This window comes from Dasypus novemcinctus, chromosome 10 (assembly GCF_030445035.2).
Source record: "Dasypus novemcinctus isolate mDasNov1 chromosome 10, mDasNov1.1.hap2, whole genome shotgun sequence".
Classification (NCBI taxonomy): Eukaryota; Metazoa; Chordata; class Mammalia; order Cingulata; family Dasypodidae; genus Dasypus; species Dasypus novemcinctus.
The window spans coordinates 119,953,057-119,975,047 of record NC_080682.1 but is presented as its reverse complement, the minus strand read 5'-3'; the positions used below and the strand labels follow the sequence as shown (position 1 = coordinate 119,975,047).

The 21,991-nt window shown below is 37.4% G+C and overlaps 1 protein-coding gene and 1 long non-coding RNA gene across 29 annotated transcripts in view; both read left to right on the top strand.

Annotated features, from left to right (window-relative positions):
* Positions 1-21,991, top strand: part of PICALM (phosphatidylinositol binding clathrin assembly protein) — a 134,172-nt gene that overhangs the window by 7,983 nt on the left and 104,198 nt on the right. The gene's annotated exons all lie outside the window — the stretch shown is intronic.
* LOC139439893 (uncharacterized) lies at positions 15,105-15,608 on the top strand. Its single transcript, XR_011649997.1, has 2 exons — positions 15,105-15,229; positions 15,446-15,608. It is a non-coding gene; the product is annotated as an uncharacterized lncRNA (long non-coding RNA).

Below are 21,991 nucleotides of genomic sequence, written 5' to 3'. Positions count from 1 at the left end.
GACTGGGCCATAACTTAACTGAAATAACCTTACTCATCAAGAGGTCCTACTTACAATGGCTTCATACCATTGTAAGGAATTGTAAGGAATGGATTAGATTTAAGAACATGTGTTTCTGGAGTACATACAGCTTTCAACCCCATACTTTCTCCCTTTCTATATGAGAGATTACAGCTTTTATTTTAACTGTAACAGATATAACTTTGCCTTTGTTACGTGGGGGACAGGAAGGAGAGGTATTGGGCACAGGAAGAGGGCAACTGTGGTTTGAGTAATGGTCCCTGTGTGACTGTATGCAGTCATTCTGAGGTGGGGAGGAAGGGTGCCTTTTCTACATTAGTTTATGGATGGTTCAGATAGATTGTAACCTGGAACCAAACGAGTTTTTATTTAGTCTTGAGGAAACTTAGAGATAATAGAAACAAAATTAGGGTATAAATTTTAGGCATATTAAAGGGGAGGGAAGTGCACTTAATTAGAGAGGAACTATATTTAAGAGGTCCTTTAAGCTCTCAAGGTAATTCAGATTTGATTTGGCGGGTAACAATGACCCAACCATTGGAGGACTTTAAGTAAGGATGTGGCATGATCCTTTGATTATGTCATATAGTTAAATAGATTGGAGGGAATGTATGGTGCGAGTTGGAAAATGTCTGCTGGGAGCAAAAAGAGTCTAATGGTAATATACTTTTACCCAATGGCTTTATAAAGCCCTTCATGAATTGGGTCATATCTATTTGCCCTCAATTTTTTTTTTTTTTTTTTGTCCCAACCAGGCACGTTAGGTACCAATTGTGACAAAATAAGTTCTTGACCTCAAATTATTATATTAGTCTTTCCACATCCATTCCTCAGACACAAAATTTCTTTCTCATCCCTCCATCAAACAGATCCCTTCTTCCTTTTTTTTTTAAAATAAAGATTTATTTATTATTTCTCCCCACCCCACCCGGGTTGTCTGTTCTCTGTGTCTATTTGCTGTGTCTTGTTTCTTTGTCCGCTTCTGTTGTTGTCAGCGGCACTGGAATCTGTGTCTCTTTTTGTTGCATCATCTTGTTGTGTCCGCTCTCCTTGTGGGTGGCGCCATTCTTGGGCAGGATGCACTTTCTTTTCGCGCTGGGCGGCTCTCCTTACGGGGCGCACTCCTTGCGCGTGGGGCTCCCCTACGCGGGGGACAACCCTGCATGGCAGGGCACTCCTTGTGCGTATCAGCACTGTGCATGGGCCAGCTCCACACGGACCAAGGACGCCCGGGGTTTGAACCGCGGACCTCCCGTGTGATAGACAGACGCCCTAACCACTGGGCCAAGTCCATTTCCCCCTTCTTCCTTTTAAACTTTGCTTAAACTAACTTGCTTTCATTAAGGAAAGCAAGGAGTACGCCCCATAAGGAGAGCCACCCAGTGCGAAAGTAAGTTCAGCCTGCCCAAGAATGGTGCCGCACACACAGAGCTGACACAACAAGATGATGCAACAAAAAGAAACACAGATTCCCGGTGCCGCTGATAAGGATAGAAACGGTCACAGAAGAACACACAGGGAATGGACACAGAGAGCAGACAACTGAGGGGGGGTTAGGAGGGGAGAGAAATAAATAAATCTTTAAAAAATATATATATATCACTGAATATGAATAATGCCTTCTAGACCTGTCATTACAACATTGTTATCATCATCTAAAATATATAATTTTGTTAAACTGTAGTTACTCATGCATTTGTGTATATGTGTGTGTTTGTATATATATATGTAGGTAAATATTTGTGTTTGGTTCATGTGTGTTTTCTCTTAAGAATAGGAACTGTTCTATTCCATACTGTTCTGTAGCTCTTCTTGAAGTTCTTAGTGACCCTGAGTATGCTCAATAAATATTGAATTATACATATCTTTCTACAGAACTCAGACTATTCCGTGAACAACTTATGGACACAACATAGAGATTGTTCCAGGAGACATTTAATTTTTTATGGCAGTTATCTTAATTGTGGTTTATGGTAATTACTTGTTTATAAGTTTATAAAGTTAATCAGTAGCATTGATAAAACACTGAATAAAATTGCTCTGTTTCATGGAATCCATGAGACTTCCAGTTTGGTTTATATATGTATTAGGTGTGTTTTTCCAAAATACTGCTACAGCAAAAAAAATTTTTTTTGGTTTCAGCTGCTGTATTTGAACACTGTATTAGATAGAATGAACATTTTCCTTGACATGGTCTTTGTGTGGTGGTTTGAAGGTGTAGGTACCCCAGAAAAACATATTCTTAAATCTAATCCATTGCTTGGGTGAATGCATTGTAAGTAGGATCTTTTGATGAGGTTACTTGACTTAAGAAGGTATGGCCTACATCGATCAGGATGGGTCTTAATCCTGTTATTGGAGTCCTTTATAAGTGGAGTGAACTTTAACAGAGAAAAAGCCACAGGAAGCAAGAGGCTAGACATCTATGGAACCCAGAAAAAGAAGGGAGAGACCAGGAAATATCACCAAATATGACAGAGGAGCCAAGGATTGCCAGCAGCCAGCCCTAGAATGCCACAGTCTTAGAGGAGAAAGCATCACATTGATGATGCTTTGATGTGGACTTTATTTTAGCCTCGAAACCATAAGTGAATAAATTCCCATTGTTTAAGCCAAATTTCATGGAATTTGCTTGAGCAGCCTAGGAAATGAAAACAATCCTGAATGCTTGAAATGTAGTTTAAAGAATTAAACACGGGACTGGAAATATTTGAAGTATTTATCAGAGCTGCTGCTTTGCGCAATTCCAGGAGGTGCCAATCCCATTATAGTCTATGTGAATGGTGCCTCCTAGAGTATAACTGTATGGTAGGCCCATTTTAGATGTAAGGATAAAGGACACCTAATAGATAATGCCAAATGCATTAAGAAAAGAAAATGAATGACTTTTAGAAGGAAGTTCCATGAGATATAGGCAAGGGTAGTGGTGAGATTCCAGTAAATCTAGACCATTGGTTAATTCCAGGGACCAGGGGAATTGCTGTCAGTTTTCTCTAAACATGTGGAATTGTAGAAGTGATTTTAGGAATGTGTTGGTATTTATAGCCATAAGCTTATTTAAAAGCATCCTTGGGGCCCGCATTTTACTCAAGGGACATTTTTTCCAAATAGTGGTTGAAGAAGCTAAGCATGCTTTCCAAACTCCTTTCTTCATTAAACATTGAGGGCATATTGCACAAGTGATTTCACATGATACACTAATGTACTCAGTTGCTGTGTTTTCGCCTGTATATTTCTGCTGATTGAAGGTGTCCTCAGATTATAAACACTGAGAACAGGTTCTAGTGTGTGTATGTATGTTTGAAATTTTATATGCTGATAATAGTTATCTTGTGAATGCTTAAGAAATAGACATTCCCATATTTTAAATATATATCTAATATATGAAAATCTTAGTGTAATTCAAGTTTATACAAAATATTAAATAGTGGGGTAGTATTCACATTGGAGAGGATTGGCAAGCCTTTTTGATGTACAGCAATTGTTTACAGAAATTTTATTCTTATGTGGTATTGAATAATTTGAAATATTAGCAGCTAACTGATCTGAAGTTAATTTTAAAAGGGGATTGTGAGGCAAGGTAGTTTTTCCTTTTTGCAGTTTTTAAAAATTGAGATACAAATTCACATAACATAAAATTTCACCCCTTTTAAAGTGTATAGTTCAGTGGGTTTTAGTATATTCACAATGTTGTTTGCACCTGTCACCACTAATTCCAGAACATTTCCATCACCCCGAAAAGGAATCTTGTACCTCTTAGAAGTTGTTCCCAATTCCCTCCTCCCCACATATCCTGACAACCACTAATCTACATTCTGTTTCTATGGCTCTGCCTTATTCTGGGCAAATATATTTTTATTTATCTTATATTTATTTCATATAAATGCAGTCATGTAGCATGTGGTCTGGCTTCTTTCATTTTAATGTTTTCAGGGTTCAGCCATGTTATAGCATATATCGAAACTTTATTCCTTTTTATGACTGAAAAATATTCCGTTGTATGGCTATACCAGATTTTGCTTATCCATTCATCAGCTGATGGACATTTGGGTTATTTCCACTTTTTGACTATTGTGAATAATACTGCTCTGAACATTTGTTTACAAGTTTTGTGCGAACATGTATTTTCAGTTCTCTTAGCTATATACCTAAGAGTAGAATTGCTGGAACATATGATAATTTTATGTTTTACTTTCTGGGGAACTGTCAGACTGATTTCCACAGTGGCTGCATGTCTTTTTTTTTTTTTTTTAAATTATAGCAACCTAGTCTGTGTGAAATGATATCTCACTGTGTGATTTTGATATGCTTTTCCCTAATGACAAATTATGTTGAACATCTTTATGAGCTTGTTAACCATTTGCATATATTCTTTGCAAAAATATCCAGATCCTTTGCATGATTTTAATTGGGTTCTTTATGTATTCTAGATACTAGAAGAGTTGGTTATATAATCTGGGAGGTAGACTCTTATTAGATACATGATTTTCATTTCCCATTCTGTGTATTGCCCTTCCACTTTCTTGCTGAGTGTCCTTTGGATGCACCAAACTTTTTAACTTTGAAGAAATCCAATTTATCTTATTGTTTCTTTGGTTGCTTATGCTTTTTTTTTTTTTTAAGATTTATTTATTTCTTTCCCCTCCCCCCCATTGTCTGCTCTCTGTCCATTTGCTGTGTGTTCTTCTGCGTCTGCTTGCGTTATCAGGCTGCACCAGGAATCTGTGTCTCTTTTTTGTTGTGTCATCTTGCTATGTCACCTCTCTGTGTGTGCAGGCTGCACTTTTTTCACATGGGGCGGCTCTCCTTGCAGGGCGCACGCCTTGCACTTGGGGTACCCCTATGTAGGGGCGCCTCTGTGTGGCATGGCACTCCTTGCATGTGGCAGCACTGCATGTGGGCCAGCTTACCACGCGGGTCAGGAGGCCCTGGGGGTTGAACCCTGGACCCTCCATATGGTAGGCGGATGCTCTATCAATTGGGCCACATCCACTTCCCTGCTTATGCTTTTGGTGTAAAGTCTAGGAATCCATTAGGAATTTAAACGCAAACCATCTCTATCCATCTGGTGATGGTCAGTACGAATAAAAAGTTTTCCTAAACCAATTAAAGGCAGTAAGGTTGTTGGTGGAATGGGTTTGATTTATGTGATTTAACTATTATGTCTATAAATGATACATTATCAGTCATTCTTAACCTGTTTTTAAAGCTGTATCTCTGAAGACCTTTACCAAAAAAGACTTGTGTTGGGTAGTCTTGTGGAAATTAGCATGCTCCTTTATTTAGCAGTTACATATTAAGTGTCTACCAAGTTCCTATGTTGAAATTATTGAAAAATCTAAACGTGAAATTGCTAATCATGTCCTCAGTCTAGTAGGGAAGATAACATACAAGGTTAGCTGTATTATCAGGCAATAAGAGATAAGCACAGATCAAATGCCATTGAAATTCAGAGGAAAGACATAACTGCTTTTGATTAGGCGGAGAATTGGACCTTAAATAAATAAATAGTAAGGAGCAGTAGATATTTTATATGGAGGAAAGAGTATGAGCAAGTATTTATAGACTGGAAGTCTAGAATTGTATTTGGGGAATAAGGGGCCTGTTTGATTATAGAAGGTAAATGGAGTGTTTGGGGGCTGGAAGAGGAACAGGTTGGTTGTAATGAGAAATATAGTTGGAGCAATTTTCTGAGGCTGGATTGTGGAGGGAGTTTGGGTTTTAATCATATGACCTTTAGACAGATCTCACCAGTTAGCTTTTGGCTACTGTAGGTAAAGTTGGACCATAGTTAGAGCTGATATTTCAAAATTGTACTTCATTTTCTTCTACCAGTGTTAAAATAGGGAAGGCAAGGAGTTTTGCTGATCTTGAAGCTGAGTTTGAGATTTTGCTTCTTCAGGCTTTTTATTTCAACTTGGTTATTACTACAGACAGTATTAAAAATGGCAATAACTGAAGTTATGGGGAATTTTGAGTCTATAGAGTCATTGAAAAATTCTCCTAACAAATAGTGTATGATTAAATTTGATTTCAAGGAAGAGGTTTTATAAAATTTTTTAAATTTTTATATATTTTTTTGGTTTATTTCTCTCCCCTTCCTCCCCCAACCCCTCCATTGTCTGCTGTGTCCATTTTGCTGCGTGTTCTTCTTTGTCTGCTTCTGTCAGTGGCACGGGAATCTTGTGTTTATTTTTGTTGCATCATCTTGCTGTGTCAGCTCTCCACGTGTGCGGCGCCATTCCTGGGCAGGCTGCACTTTCTTTCATGCTGGGCGGCTCTCCTTACAGGGTGCACTCCTTGCACATGGGGCTCCCCTACTGGGGGGACACCCCCGCATGGCAGGGCACTCCTTGTGCGCATCAGCACTGCGCATGGGCCAGCTGCACACGGGTCAAGGAGGCCCGGGGTTTGAACCGCGGACCTCCCATGTGGTAGGCGGGTGCCCTATCCATTGGGCCAAGTCCACTTCCCTTATAAAACTTTTAAGGAAACTTTTTAGTCTTCAGTATTATACAAAATTTGATAAAAGTCAGTTGTTAGAACAATGTGCATAATGGCTATAATAGTTAAGATTTATGGAGTGCTTTCTGTCTTGAGCAGTTGCATTCAAACATTTAATCCTTATAAAAACCTATTGAGTAGTCTTATTATCTCTGTTGTAGATACCTAAACCGAGACACTCCTGGTAAGAGGAAATAGAAAATAAATTTAACATTTAAATGGCAATGAAGTACCTTAACTAAAGTCACAGAGAACCTTGAAGGAATATAGTTAGGAGAAAAAATTTCTTTTAGTAATGTAATTCCTAAAAATGTATAAGATTACATTTGGAAACAGCAACTTTTTTGGGGGAGAGAAGGGGGTACCAGGACCTCGTATGTGGGAAGCTGGCCCTGCAACTATTGAGCCACATGGGCTTTCCTTGAGTTGGGTTTATTTTGCTTATTGTTTGTTTTTGTATTTTTTTAGGAGGCATGGGAAACTGAACCTGAGACCTCCCATGTGGGGAGCAGGCACTCTATTCCTGGAGCCATATCCCCTCCCATGGAAACAACAACTTTTTAGGATAAATTGTTAAAATGCTTCACAAAGGAGCATGGGGTGCTGGTCCCAGCTCCATATAACTTTAGGAAAATCCCTTACCTCAATTACTTATATATTCAAAATTGCCTCCTCCTTCTCCTATTCCATTTAGCTTTATTTGTGCCCCTTTAGCTTTTTTGTTCTTGGCTTGATACTTTGGAGGCTTAAGATCAGGGACAGTTTCTGCATAAGCATTTGCTTCATTCTCCATCAGAGTATTCTGTTCCACCTTCTGTTATATTATCATTACTTGAGAAAAACAACTTGAACTTGCTTTTCTTACTATCTCTGGGAAGAGAGAAAGGGGTAGCATTGTTTTATATGATTCTGTTATGGGAATAAATGGGCAAGACAAATGGGAATTATCGTCTACCTTTTAAAAATATGCTAAAATATAAAAATACTTAATGATAAAAAACTTGGCTGCCAGCTTTTCCAGTCATGTCTCAAATGCTTTTCTGAATTTTTCACTTCAGTCATCCAGGTTTATTGTATACCCACATCTGTGTTTGTGATTTTTTTTTTTGGTGGTGGTGGTTTTTGCACATATTTTGGAGAATATTCATATGGTTTCATCCTTGCAATCCAAATCATCCTTCATATATTCTTGGACCACCATAAGTTTAAAATATTTGTTGAATAAATGAAATAATACTAATTATGTAATTATGTAATTATGTATTATGAAAGAAAAGTACAGTGTGCAGTGAGAGCATATAAAAGAGCTCCTAACTTGGTCTGAAGAAGTATATTTAAGCTGAGTCCTGAAGGCGCGTAGGAGGTAGCTGGGTGAAGACGGGGTCCGTGTGTGCGGCACCATTCCTGGGCAGGCTGCACTTTCTTTGGCGCTGGGTGGCTCTCTTTACGGGGCGCACTCCTCGCGCTTGGGTCTCCCCTGCATGGGGGACGCCCCTGAGTGGCAGGGCACTCTTTGCGCACATCAGCTCTGTGCATGGGCCAGCTCCACACGGGTCAAGGAGGCCGGGAGTTTGAACCGTGGACCTCCCATGTGGTAGACGGATGCCCTAACCACTGGGCCAAGTCTGCCGCCGGGCATTAAGTCTTGAATGTATTCCTTGGCCTGAGGCATTTGTGAATTTCAGCAGGAATGTAAAGCTTATTGTTCACCCTTGACCAAAAAATGTTTACCTTCCTTTCAGGTTTGCTCTGTTTAGGCCTGTAAGTTTGGATTGGATATGCCCTTGGTTGATGAGGGAGGGAAGAACTTCCCCCAGTTGGCTAATTAGCCATACCTGGCAAGCCGTGGGTAGCAGTTGTAATATAATTATTCTCATATCCCTCCGAAGAGGTGTTTTCGTTAACTTTTCATAGCATCCTGTGCATGTTTCTCTCTCTTGAAAACAGGAACTCTGTTTTATTCATGTTGGTAGTCCCAGTGCCCAGAATATAATTTCTGGTGCATGAGTATATCTTAGTAAATGTTTTAAAATATTTGATGAAGAAAGTCGACTTGGTGTATTGACTTGGTGAATGAACTATTAAAGTTAAAGGGTTTTTTTGTTTGTTTTGTTTTGTTTTGCTTTTTTAAAATAGTTTTGTTTTTAAACACGAGGCTTTCTTGAATAATATTTAACTTTTATATTGAAAATATTCAGATATGATCTTGGTCTTTAGTTAGTTCACTTGATCAAGTCATAGAGTTTGTGCCAGGATTATGAACTTGCTACCTGAAAAAGGAGGGTGGGGGGTGGTCCCTTACGATGCCCCCCCTCAAATGACCTCAGGCCCTTTGTATTTGCTGCCTATTGGTCCTAATGGTTAGCAGTTGAGGATGTGTACAGGAGCAGCAACGCATGCTCTAGCAGAGTAACATCATCATCTTAACACTGAATTTGTGGATGATGGTCACAAACCTTATTTTTATCCCTTGTGCTAATTTAGTGAACTATGGGACTTGGCATTATTGTGGTTGCAGTGATCCTTAGTTTAGTTTGCTTGTTGGAAAGGCTGTGTTTCTTCAAATATATGTAACTGTGTACCTGTGTGTGTGTAGTGAATGGGAGTAGCATATATCTACTTAATAATGCTTGTACTCTGATAGGTAAAGGCTGCATCAGTTTATTTGACCATAGTTGTTTGGCCTGTTTTTTTTGGCCTGCAACCTTTTATGTACATATGAAAATCTTATTAGGAGAAGAGTAAATAAATTGCTTTATTTGCAGTACGTATACTTTTCAACTAGTATGGAAGCAATTTGTTAAACACAGTGTAAAAACTATCTTTCTCCTTTGTTTTCTATTTTTATTTTTATTTTATTTTTACCTTTTGTGACTAGAAATTAAATAAGGAACTCAGTCTAGTTTAGAATAATCTTGACTTTTTATTGGTATAAAATTATGCCTAGAAAACATGTTTTAATAGTTGTTATCTTGTTATCTTTTTTAGCTGCTAAGATTGTCTTTTTTCAGATAGCATCTTTGTAAGGGGAGGGGCAGGGTTTTGGAAAGACAGTAATTTTATTAAGTGAGTAGAAAAGAACTGATTTCACTAATTGTAGTTACTTAGCTTTATTTTAGATGTGCTGTCATGGGGAATTGGTTTGGTTTGACTTATAAGGCTGATATAAAGATTTCTTGGTAAATATAAAATGGAGTGGGCTGCTCTGCAATGAATTAAACAACTGTATGTGCTAGAAGAGGTAAGTTATAGGAAAGCTGCATTTGATCTTTTAGTGTGGAACTAGAGAAAGTTCTGACTTATCCTTTACATGATCACTTTTTTTTTAAAAGATTTATTTTTTTATTTATTTCTCTCCCCTCCCCTGCCCCCCCCCCCCCCATTTGTCTGCTCTCTCTGTCCATTCGCTGTGTGTTCTTCTGTGACTGCTTCTATCCTTATCAGCGGCACTGGGAATCTGTGTTTCTTTTTTGTTGCGTCGTCTTGCTATGTCAGCTCTCCGTGTGTGCAGTGCCCACTTGTGGGCAGGTTGCATTTTTTTTGTGCAGGGCGGCTCTCCTTACCGGACACACTCCTTGCACGTGGGGCTCCCGTACATGGAGGACACCCCTGCATGGCAGGGCACTCCTTGCGCGCATCAGCACTGTGCATGGGCCAGCTCCACATGGGTCGAGGAGGCCCTGGGTTTGAACCGCGGACCTCCCATGTGGTAGACGGACGCCCTATCCATTGGGCCAAGTCAGCTTCCTTTTATCTTTTGATTTCAGAATTGGAAGATATAATTATATTATCTTTATTCCCATTTGTACATTTCCTTTTAAAAGTAAAACCCAGCTGTTTAATAACTGAGAAGTTAAAATTTATCCAGCAGTGTTTCCGCATTTTTCTTTTCTTAACATTAACTTTCATAACTTTTCTTCACAGAACTATTTAGTTGTGTATTAACTATCAGAATTTGTGTTAGATACTAATTCTGTATAAGATTGTAGACTCACTTAATTTTGTTCTTCATATTCTTGCAAAATAGTGTTTTGACTTGTTGACTTAAGAGTGGATCAAGACATTATCTTCAGGTCATGTCTTATAGCCCATCCAAGAAACACTGCTTAAAATGACTGAGTGGCAGGCAATAAAGAACAACCTTAGATACTGACTTAAAAATTAGTTATAGGGTTGTCACTAGTGGTAAATTAGAAAGCTATTTATAGAGCAGTTTAGGAACCTAAGATTGAGGTATTTCTTGACATATCACATGACGGTGTTTTGCAGCAAAAGAACTAATTCTTCCTCTCAGGAGATGTAAACCCTTCAAGAGAGAACCTCAAGCTGCTTCCTTGTATACTTAACCTAAGCTTGCTTTTTCTTTACCTCTTCATCAGAGTTATGTTTTCCTAACTTAGCCAGTGATTTCCCAATACTGTATTTAATTTTTGAGGCCCCTTTGAACATGATTTACCTCTTCTAGTATTTCTTAGAATAGGGATTGATTCTCTCTGGCGCATAAGATTACTGGAAAACTGTACTATATGTCTTCCCATGTAAAATCTTGTAGGGCTATTTACCTGAAATCTGGTGAGGTGACTTGGCTTGTTCTTTGGTAGTCTTGGTGTCTTTAGGCATGCTTTGCATTAAGGCTCACAGCAGTAGTTTTGGAAGCACTGGGATATGGGAATGTCTAAAAGTTTTGAAACCTGTTCCTTGTGACTGTCGTTTGAATGGTCTAATGCCTTCCTTATTATCCTGTGAGAGGATATACCATCCCAGACAGGAGGTGGTTACAGTCTATACTAGAAATTAGATTTGTGAGGACCAAGAGGAGAGAATGTATGGATTTTAGAATAATTAGAGAAGGTAGTAAGATTTGGACCACTTAGAATGAAGACAGAGAGAGAGGGAAAAAAAAAACGTATATCCCCACCTCCAGTGGGAAGATTGCTGTATTAGGACCTAATTCTGGCGTAGCCACTTCTTTTTGTTACTTTAGTTAGGCAAATATTTAAATCTGCACCTTGGCAATACAGAACATTCTTTGCTGTCACAAAACTATTGTAATAATCAGAAGACTAAGGATGACTAAGGACATGAAAGAACTTTTTAAAGCAAGGGTTCTTAAACTTTTTTGTTCCACGGAACCCTTACCAAGTCCACAGTATACTGTGTATTATTTAATAAACATGTCACATCTGCCCCAACATGTCCCCACAAGAATAATGGTTTTTTTTTGAATTTCAGTTCAAGCTCAGGGACCTCTGGTTAAGCACCCCTGTTTATAAAGTATAAAGAAATCTACCCGTACACAGATTTTGCCACTCTTAAGATCATACGAAGGTAACTTTTTTTTTAAGGTTTATTTTTTTATTTATTTCTCCCTGTCCTCCCAGTTGTCTGCTCTCTGTGTCCATTTGTTGTGTTCTTCTGTGACTGCTTCTATCCTTATCAGCGGCACCGGGAATCTGTGTCTCATTTTGTTGCGTCATCTTGCTGTGTTAGCTCTCCGTGTGTGTGGTGCCATTCCTGGCAGGCTGCACTTTCTTTCACACTGGGCGGCTCTCCTTACGGGGCGCACACCTTGTGCGTGGGGTTCCCCTACTCGGGGGACACCCTGGCAGGGCACTTCTTGTGCGCATCAGCACTGCGCATGGGCCAGCTCCACACGGGTCAAGGAGGCCCAGGGTTTGAACCGCAGACCTCCGATGTAGTAAGTGGACACCCTATCCATTGGGCCAAGTCTGCTTCCCACGAAGGTAACTTTGGCAATACTTCCCAGCTGATGAAGAAATTAGGCTTTAGAGAAGTTTTCAAAGAAGTCACTGAGTTTGAGGAGGTTTCATAATGTATGGAAAAGGTGATGGAAGAATACCCTGCTAAAATGGTAAAAATAAAGTAAAAATTAACAACATCTTACTTTTGTAATGATGTTTTAAAGCTTATAAGGTAACCTAAGTGTACTGTCTCGTTAAAACAAGGATGTTGTGAAAATTAAGTATTCCTATTTTTTAAATTCAGAAATGGAAACTGAGTGCCCAGGTAGCGTGCCTGACAATCCTTCTCCCTATCTGCAAGTCTCACTGCTGGAGAGTGTCCAATATGGCAGTAAAAGAAAAAGCTAGGTAGTGTGCTCCAGGGTTTGTCAAGTTTAGGGAGGGATCAGGCTTCAAAGGTAGTACTATTCAAAGTGGTAGCATTTAATTAGGTAGAAGGCTTATTGGGGGGGGGGGATCTTTTGTCACCATAGCAAAATTGGAAATTGGTAAAACTTTGGTTCTTTAGAATGAAGAGAGAAAAATGGTTAAATTTCTCTCACTGCTTATCTCTAGACCATTAGGATTTCTATTACCTTCTTAAAACAAGCCAAGAGGAAGATACATTCTCTCACAGATTTAGCAGTAGACTCATCAGATATCCATCCACAGATAGAATATGATTTTTGAAAAAAATGTATGTTATCTATTATTGATTGATATAGTTGCATGAAAAGATCAATTATTTTGTTCTTAAGGTCTTTTCTTAGCATTACTGCAGTTATTGCAGTTGGCACATAAAAGCAGAACTAAAAAAAACTCACTTTCATATTATACATAAAAGATGTATTATGTATAATGTATGTTAACTATTGAATTCATTGTTTCTAAGTTCTCTAGCTGCAGAGGTTTCTTTATCAAAATGCCATGTATTGAGGCTATATAATTTATATCTTTATATATTTTATGCTTAAAGCCTTTATTTAGGGAAAATAAGTCTATGCTTAACAATTCAGGTTGCAAAATTAGTTGTGATTATGTCTAAATTTTAATAAAAGTAGTCTACTATTTTTTAATGCTTTTCAAAGTGAAAAATTCTCTTAATTTTTTTCTGTGATAAACTTAGTTTGGCCTTTAAATTTAGAGTAAATCTAATAACATTTATTTTTAATTCTGGAATTTAAAGAAAATCCCAACTTCTCTACACCTGTGTATAGTTCTAAAATGTGTATATATATTTTTAATTCATACCAAACTTTGATAGCAGAACTTAGAGTTTTAGATTCAAATTGGTGGGGTTTTTTTTTTTTGTTTTTTTATCACCTTTATTGAGGTATAATTTATATGGAATTTTTAAGTAAAAAAGTAATATCTTCATTTTGGCAACTTCTAAGGCAGATTTGTATCTTAGAAGATATTTTATTATGCCTTTAAGAAAGGTGTATGTCAGGGGATGAAATGAATAGTTTTTTCTTTATGCTGTGAAATAGGTGAATATGGGTCATACGGAACCATGTAAGGACAGATGTATGGTTAGGGAATGTATATGGATGGAGTTCTTTAGTATTCTTAGCAATTATTAGGAAATTTAATATTATTTTATGGTGATTTATCAATAATGTATTAAAATTGCTCACAGTTTCCACCTATAGATATTATTATTTGGTAATAATATTATTTGGTAATAATAATTATTACATGGCAGTAATAACTATTTCTGGCCACATCTGTCATTCTGTTTCCAGCAATTTGAAAAATGATTTTTGAGAAAGGCTTTCACTTGTTTATCATTGAGGTTTCCCTCGAAGCCTGCTTTACACAGATGTGGCCTTCGATGAAGTATAGCAAATGGCAGTGCAATTTTGACATACTTAAGGTAAATAGATTGCTTTAATTGTGAAGTACATGAATGAATAAATGAGATTCCCATTGCATAAAACTGGGGGCTTTGCAGAATCAGCAAGAGAAGATCCCGTTCAATATGACTTTGGTTTGGTAAGGTGAAGGAAGAAGACATGAGATGTAGATTGAATGGAATGCCCCATACTTCCCCAATGGTAGCTGATCTTCTTGGTCAGCTTCATAAGGCCTCCAGGCCACTGGTGACACACTACCACTGTTGCCATCGTTTTCAAAAGTCTCTTTGTTAGCGATCCCTGATCATCATGTATAAATAGCAACCTTCCCCAACATATTCTACCCCATCCCTCTTTCTCTTCATTTCCTCCTTAGCACTTAATACCATCTGACATACATTTGTTCATTTGTTTGTTGGTTGCCTCCTCCTACTAGAATATAAGCTCCATGATGGCAGTGACTTTGTTGTCCATTATATTCCTAACTCCCAACATACTTATTGTCACATTACAGTATACAATGACTATTTGTAGAATAAAAGGGATTTCTGATGATTTTTTTCTGAGGTTTGCAAAACTGTGGGATTGTGGAATATGTAAGATTCTCATTCTAACTGCACTGGTGACGTGGAACTTGTGCTTTCTGGGTGAGGGAGACTCTGGCAGAGAAACTGTCACCCATTATTCCCTCTGACTAAGCAGAATTTGAATTGTTAAAGAGGAGGCATGAAAATTCTTCTGGATTTTCTAGCTACAGGTAGACTGGTATTAGGTCATAACAAAGGTAGCATATAATTTACTGTCCAAATTGGATTATTTTTGAGAGAAAAATGGGATATTGTCTGAATGGGGCAGTGGGACAACAGGTATAAACCAGGACCGTTCAGGCAAACCGGGACACTTGTTCATTCCCTACTTAAAATACACTTTTCTTCAGATTTAGTCTTAATTTCTCTAACCTCATCAGATTTTTTTCTTTATAGTACTTTGATCTGCACTCACAGAACCCCTCAAGCTTTGGTTCCTTTTTCCTGGTCTTGTTTGAATGAAAGGAGAATTCTTCCCATTTTCTTTCCTGGACTCTTGTGGTTAACAGCGTTGATAGAGGTAAGTACAGGGCTCATCATGTATTGTTAGTTAATCTTTCATTTTGCATAGGAAGTCAGATTTTATGTTTCTGATCCAGTATGAGATTGTTCTTGAGAGTTCTGGTTATATCTCCTTAATGAGGCTTATGAATGATTAGAAAGTTCTTAGAATGTAATACAAAGGAGAATTTGTAATTTTGGCAGTTGTTTGATGTTTATGTTTTGTTTTCCACAGGTGGGATTGTATTTCTGAAACTTGAGATCTTCAAAGAAGGGAAGGAGAACACCTTGTGTTTATACCGTGGATATGTAGTTTTGATGTTGGAGCACTGTCATGCTCTACTTTTGTTTTCCTATTCCTTTTAAATAAATATATATTTTAAACCTTGTTTTAAGAACTTTTTGGTATCACCTTGTGTTTTCTGTTAAATTAAAAACTATCACAGAAGTAATAGTTACCCTCTGAGGAAGTGCTTACCAAAATACAGTTCTCCTTACCCCATAGATCCTTATTTGTAACCTGGGATGGAATGAAAGTATCTAGGTTTGGAAATCACTGCATTGTAGTACTAGAATGGACTCATAAATGAACTGAAAAATAAGCAGTTTGTTTATGGAGCCTGAATTGATCTGAGCCTATCTTTATTCTTGCCAAGGTCTCACTGTTTCTCTGTACAGTGTGGCCTCTAGTGGTAGGAATGCAGAATACACCAGCACACCAAGCAAGTTGTAGACTTTCTTGTGTTAAGCATATTTACGTAGTAGGCTAAAACATTTTGATAGTGGAAAAGAAAAGAAGAATAATGAACTTTTCTCTTAAATACAGGTCAGTGGTAATGAATTCTGACATTATTCCAAGAGTATATGTTTTTGAACAGAACGTTTTAATGCCTTAAACTTTCTGCTTTTGTTGTAAGATTGTATTTATAATGGATTTGTGGGTGAGGAGGCAATTTGCAGAGATAATGATAGATAAGAGACAGTAGGTTGGGTGGACTCAAATGAAGTTTTCTGTGTTGATTAAATTTTTAGGGCAATTACATTCCATTAATGAGAAAAAATTATTTTGTACTTTTAAAATTAAAGTGTGAGTATTTAGGCAAATTTCAGCTTGTGTTCAGCTATGACTTGAGAGATAAAATTTCAGCCAGTTATTAATGTAGAATATCTTAGGATTGGCTTTATTTACGTATCTCTGTGTATACTCTCTTTTCTCCAGTTATTCCCTCTTTGGTTCCCCTTATTTCCTTTGCTACAGATAAAAAGGATGTTAACTCTTTCCTTGCCAGGAAATTGCCTTTTTTGCTGAAACTCTTCTATGTTCTCTTCTCTGATGTAGAGGCTTTCTTATTGAGGCAGTTCATACTATCTAGTGGCATGGGGAGGGCTAGGAATAATATATACTTGAAAAAGCAAGTATACTACTCTATAGATTAGTTACCAAAACGTTGCTTTCAAATTGTCATTGCACCAAAAGTTAGACTAAGTAGAATAGTATTACTTTCCATAGACATCGTTTGTCTAAGGTACATTTCATTTGTTAATTTTAATTTAATAATTATTTAGGGCCTACTGTTTTAGATGCTGGGGAATACAAGGAAGAACACATGCTATTAGCAAGCTCAGTTATGTGGGAGAGACTGATAGATAAGCCAGAAATTTTAACGAAGTGTGATGAGTGCTATAATTGTGATATCCAGATTTAAAGGAGAGGAACGGATGTAGCCCAAGTGGTTGAGTGCCTGTGTCCCATATACGAAGTCCCAAGTTCGATCTCCAGTACCTCCTAAAAAGAAAACAAACAGCAAACAAATGGAAAAACCAACTCTGGGGAGCCATTGTAGCTCAGTGGTTGAGTACCATTTTCCCACATATGAGCTCCTGGGTTCAATCCCTAGCCCTGGTATCCCCCTCCCCCAATTTTTTTTGAAGGAGTAGGACGTTGGAGACAGGGGAAATGTCCTTTCTCCTCCTATTTTCACTGCCTCCTCTGTGTTGCTGCTGAACTCCGTACTTACTGGTTGCAATCACCACAATGTATTGTGAGACTATATCTTTCCCCTCAAAGAGCTCAATTTAGGAGGAAAGAAATTCCATATCTTCCCAGCTTTATATAGCTAGGTCTTAGGTGAATATGTGACACCTCCCTTTGTCACACTCTAATTAAGCATTTGGAAATGTATACACACTTACATGCATCTAATCACCCTTATGTATCTGAATAAAACGTGACCCCAAACATGGCAACCTTCATTTTCCCAATGAGACAATCCCTAAAGTTTTATGTATTTATTTTGCCTATTTAAATATGTCAGTGTTAGAGATACAGATGAAATAATCAACCTATAAGGTTAACCTAAGAGTGTACGTTATTATAAAAAATATGAATTTAGAATAATTGTCTAGACTTATACCTCACAAAGACATTTATTTGTGTGCATTTTGGGTAATAGTATTTTTTGGTCACCAGAGCCCCTTTTTGAGTTCTAAAACATCTATGTAAGTTCTTTCAGATGAAGCACTTTTTGGATTTATGTTGGAAATTTTTTCCTCGGGCAAGCATCCATTCTTGTAACACTAGGAATGTGTCATTTCTCACATATAATCCTGATTGTTACTGTATAACTTTTTAATTTTGTTGCATTCTAAAGTGTTCTGAAGATCCCTAACACTAACAGTTATTAAAACCTCTGCTTATACATAGTGATTAATAAAATTAATTCGTTAAAAGGGAAAAAATGCTTATAATTCAATAACAGTTTCTATAAAATATGTGCTGTTGCCAAATTACAGAGTTATCCTTATCATTTCTTGTTTTTCACAAAAACGAGTCTTTAGTCCATTCCTTTTGCCGAGAACACAGTGACAGAAATAGCATATCGTTGTGTTGACAGACAGGTTTTTACTGCAGCTGCACCTTGTTTTTTTAAGTAAGATGGCACTGTCTCATGACCATTGCAGGGTCTGCAGATTCCTTTTGGGTCATCTTCCATGGTAAGATTGAACTTGTGTTTAATATATTGACCTACCTCTGGATCAGTGACCACCGAATTCCTGGCTGTCATACCATATCCTTTTACCACCTTTTCATTACTATGTGATGGATTGCCTTTCCACCTTTGACAGTGATAAGCTGTGTGACATGAGATGTGCTTAACTGAGATTTGTAAAATGATGGAAATAACAGCAGTATACTTCTTTCACAATTGGTTTTGACTACCTCTTGATATATAGTTTAGTTTCTGAGTAATCACACTATATTTAGGTAAATACAGTATACATAAACATGAATAAAATTTTAAAAAAATTGGTATTCTGTATATTGTTCTTAACATGCTTCTGATTTAATATACTGCATTTCCCTGTCATCTTTTCTTTGGCATGTATTTGTTGGCTTCAAAGTATTTCATATGAATCAGACTATACTGTCATTTAATTGACTACTATTATTGGGCCTGCCCATTTACATTGTGAGTTAGGTCCCTTAGCGTCCTGTAACTTTCATCACAGCCATCTGGATATTTTGTCACTTCTTTTTTAACTTTTTGTAGTAACATATTCACCTAAAATTTTCTCATTTTAACCACTTTCAGGTATACAATTTAGAGGTATTAATTACATTGACAATATAACCAACAACCATTACCCAAACCTTTTTGTCACCTTAAACAGAAACTCTCATTAAGTGTAGTAACTTCCCATTCTCCTCACTCCCTGGCTCTGGGTAACCTATAATCTACTTTCTGTCTCTATAGATTTACTTATTCTAGGTATTTCATATAAATGAGATGAAACAATGCAATGTCTTTTTGTTTCTGGCTTATTTTACTTAACATGATGACTTCAGGTTTCATCTGTTTTGTAACATGTATCAGAGCTTCATTCCTCCTATCAACTGATTAATATTCCATTGTATGTATATATCACATATTGTTTATCCATATCCATTTATCTGTTGACTTGGGTTGCTTCCATTTTATTTTTTTTATCACCCTGAATGCCCCTTCTTCCCCTTTTTCAAATGAACTCAATCCCTGTCAAGTTGTACTGAGCAATTCATATTCTCTCTTCGAGTCTTTTCATCCATTTTTATCTTTTTTTTTTTTTAAGATTTTTATTTATTTCTCTCTCCTTCCCTGCCCTCCCACCCCCGCCCCGTTGTCTGCTTTCTGTGTCCATTTGCTGTGTTCTTCTGTGTTGGCTTATATTCCTGTCAGCAGCACCTGGAATCTGTGTCTCATTTTGTTTCGTCATCTTGCTGTGTCAGCTCTCCGTGTGTGTGGCACCATTCCTGGGCAGGCTGAACTTTCTTTTGCGCTGGGTGGCTCTCCGTACGGGGCGCACTCCTTGTGCATGGGCCTCCCCTACATGGGGAACACCCCTGCGTGGCACGGCACTCCTTGTGTGCGTCAGCATTTCCCGTGGGCCAGCTCATCACATGGTACAGGAGGCCCTGGGTTTGAACCTTGGACCTCCCATGTCGTAGGTGGACGCCCTATCCGTTGGGCCAAATATGCTTCCCATTTTTACCTTAAAGTCCATTTAGCTTGTTGGTTAGATGTATTTCTTAAGTTATGACTCAATCTGTGAAGAGCAGATTTTTTCAGTAATTGTAGTGAAAATTATGTAAAAATACAGTTTTTCTCACATAGGACTTCACAGACTTTAAACATGTAATGGTTACATCTTAGTTTGGAATCCTACTTTATGGAATAGGAAAGCAAAAGACTTTATTGGGTTTCCCAGACATTACACTTATTACTAGGACAAATGTGTGTGTGTGCTTCTTTTTTGTCGTTAAGTTTGCTTTCGGCTTGCATATTTTCTAAAATACTTTCAGATTCTTGCTATATGAAAAAATATTGCTGATACTTTATATCAGACATTCAGTAACTGTTTTCTAATCCTCCAGTTACTGTTTCTTGGTGAATATTTCTTCTTATTTGTATTCCTCCCATTCAGGAAAAATCTCCATCTGATCAGTGAACAAACATTTGATTAACCTCTTAATTTGCCTTCCAAATTGAGCGTAGCCCCAATTTCCTAGGTGATTGAAGAAATGAAACAGTCTTATGTGACTGAAATAGATTCTGAAGGCAGTTGGAAAAAGGGTATCTTTCAAAGTGACCCTTCTAAAGGGATGGTATGATTATGATGTGTTGGTTTTCTTAAAAAACAAGTTTTAGTCAAACTTATTTATTAAAAATTCTGATTTGGGTAGCAGCATAGTTTTGATTTAGCCTAGCTAATGCCTGTTTAGATGGGGACTGGAGGCCTCTGTGTTCTGCTAATGGTGTGTGCCACTGGCTAAGTCGTCCAACGTGCTGAGGAAGTGAAACCTAAGTGCCTGTGTTGTTTGTAAAGTTAGTGAACTCAGCCCGGGGAGAGCCACACGGGTGGTGGTCTGCTCTAGGAATATGGCTGCCAGATTAATGAAACCGTCCTGCGGAGATACTGTGCTGAAAAATGCAATTTCTCATTCCACTATTTTTCATTTCATTATTTCTGTTTTAAATTAGTTAGAAATTTAGGACTTGCATTAAATTACTAGTGGATATATATATCAAGTCAATACCCAACTAGTAATTTATGATATATATCTCAAAGCATCCTCATCCTTTATAAAAATTTAATTCTGGTTCTAAGCCTGTCACTCTGTCACTTAATAAGAACAACTCAGATCTTGAGTTAAGCTCCTTACCTTATGTAAATGCAGTTAACATCTCCTTTCTCTACCTTAGACACTGTTGGAGAGGCATATTAAATAATAAAAATGAGAGCATTTTGTTTGTATGCTAGGGGTTGGGTGGTTGCTTCTACTTTGTCTGGGAGAGTGCTTTTTATTTCCATGGGAGGCCTATTTTTCCACCGTTAAACTCTAGAAATTCTCATAAATTCTCCCCTACACATAAAACGAAGAACCTATATGCCAATTAGTACTTTTTTTCTTTTTTGAGTGTGGGGTTAAGGAATTGTAAATAATGAAGTAGAGAAGGTACTTCAGTTTTAATTTCTTCACAGTAAATAACTAAAAGAAAATATGTGTGTTTATTTTAGAATCTTTTGATTGGTAAAGGAAATTTGTTACATAGCTTTTGGTTTTTAAGAAATGGTAATGCCTGGATTAAGAATGGGAAAAAGCAGTGGCTATCGAGATTCCTATTATGCAGAACATTTGTTTGGAACAGTTTGCTTTTGGCTAATCATAGGTGGGGAAAACTTTTTTGTTTGTTAAGAGCTCAGACTTGGAAGCATTTTCGGGTTACTACTATGGTAGAAACATTGTGCAGAGGAAAAATTATTGCATGGAGAAAATGGCTGAGTTAAAGTGCTGTGGGGAAGCATACACTCCAAAGTTTGTGTGACTTTAGTCAGTAGTTCCCCCCCCCTCCCCCGCCAGTAATAATTTGTTTATCTTTGGTTTTGTATTTGGTCTACTCTGGATTCACAATTTGAGTGTGAATTCTTATATCACCTTTCCTGTTTTATTATATAGTTAAGTATTTTTAGCTTCTGGAGTTATCCTTAAGATTTTATGCGATCATTTCTAAAGCATATTATAGTTTCCATAAGCATTGTAGTAAGAACCATTATTTATTAGATCTCTTATGACTTGGAATTTGAAAATTTACACATGAATTAGACTCAGGTTTTTCAGTCTTTCGGAACAGCGTGTTGTGCAAATAGTTGTAGAATGTTGGTTTAATCCATGTAAAAAATACCATTTTGGATACTTCAAAAAGTCATGTTAAGAATGTTGATATATGTACTAAAATGAATG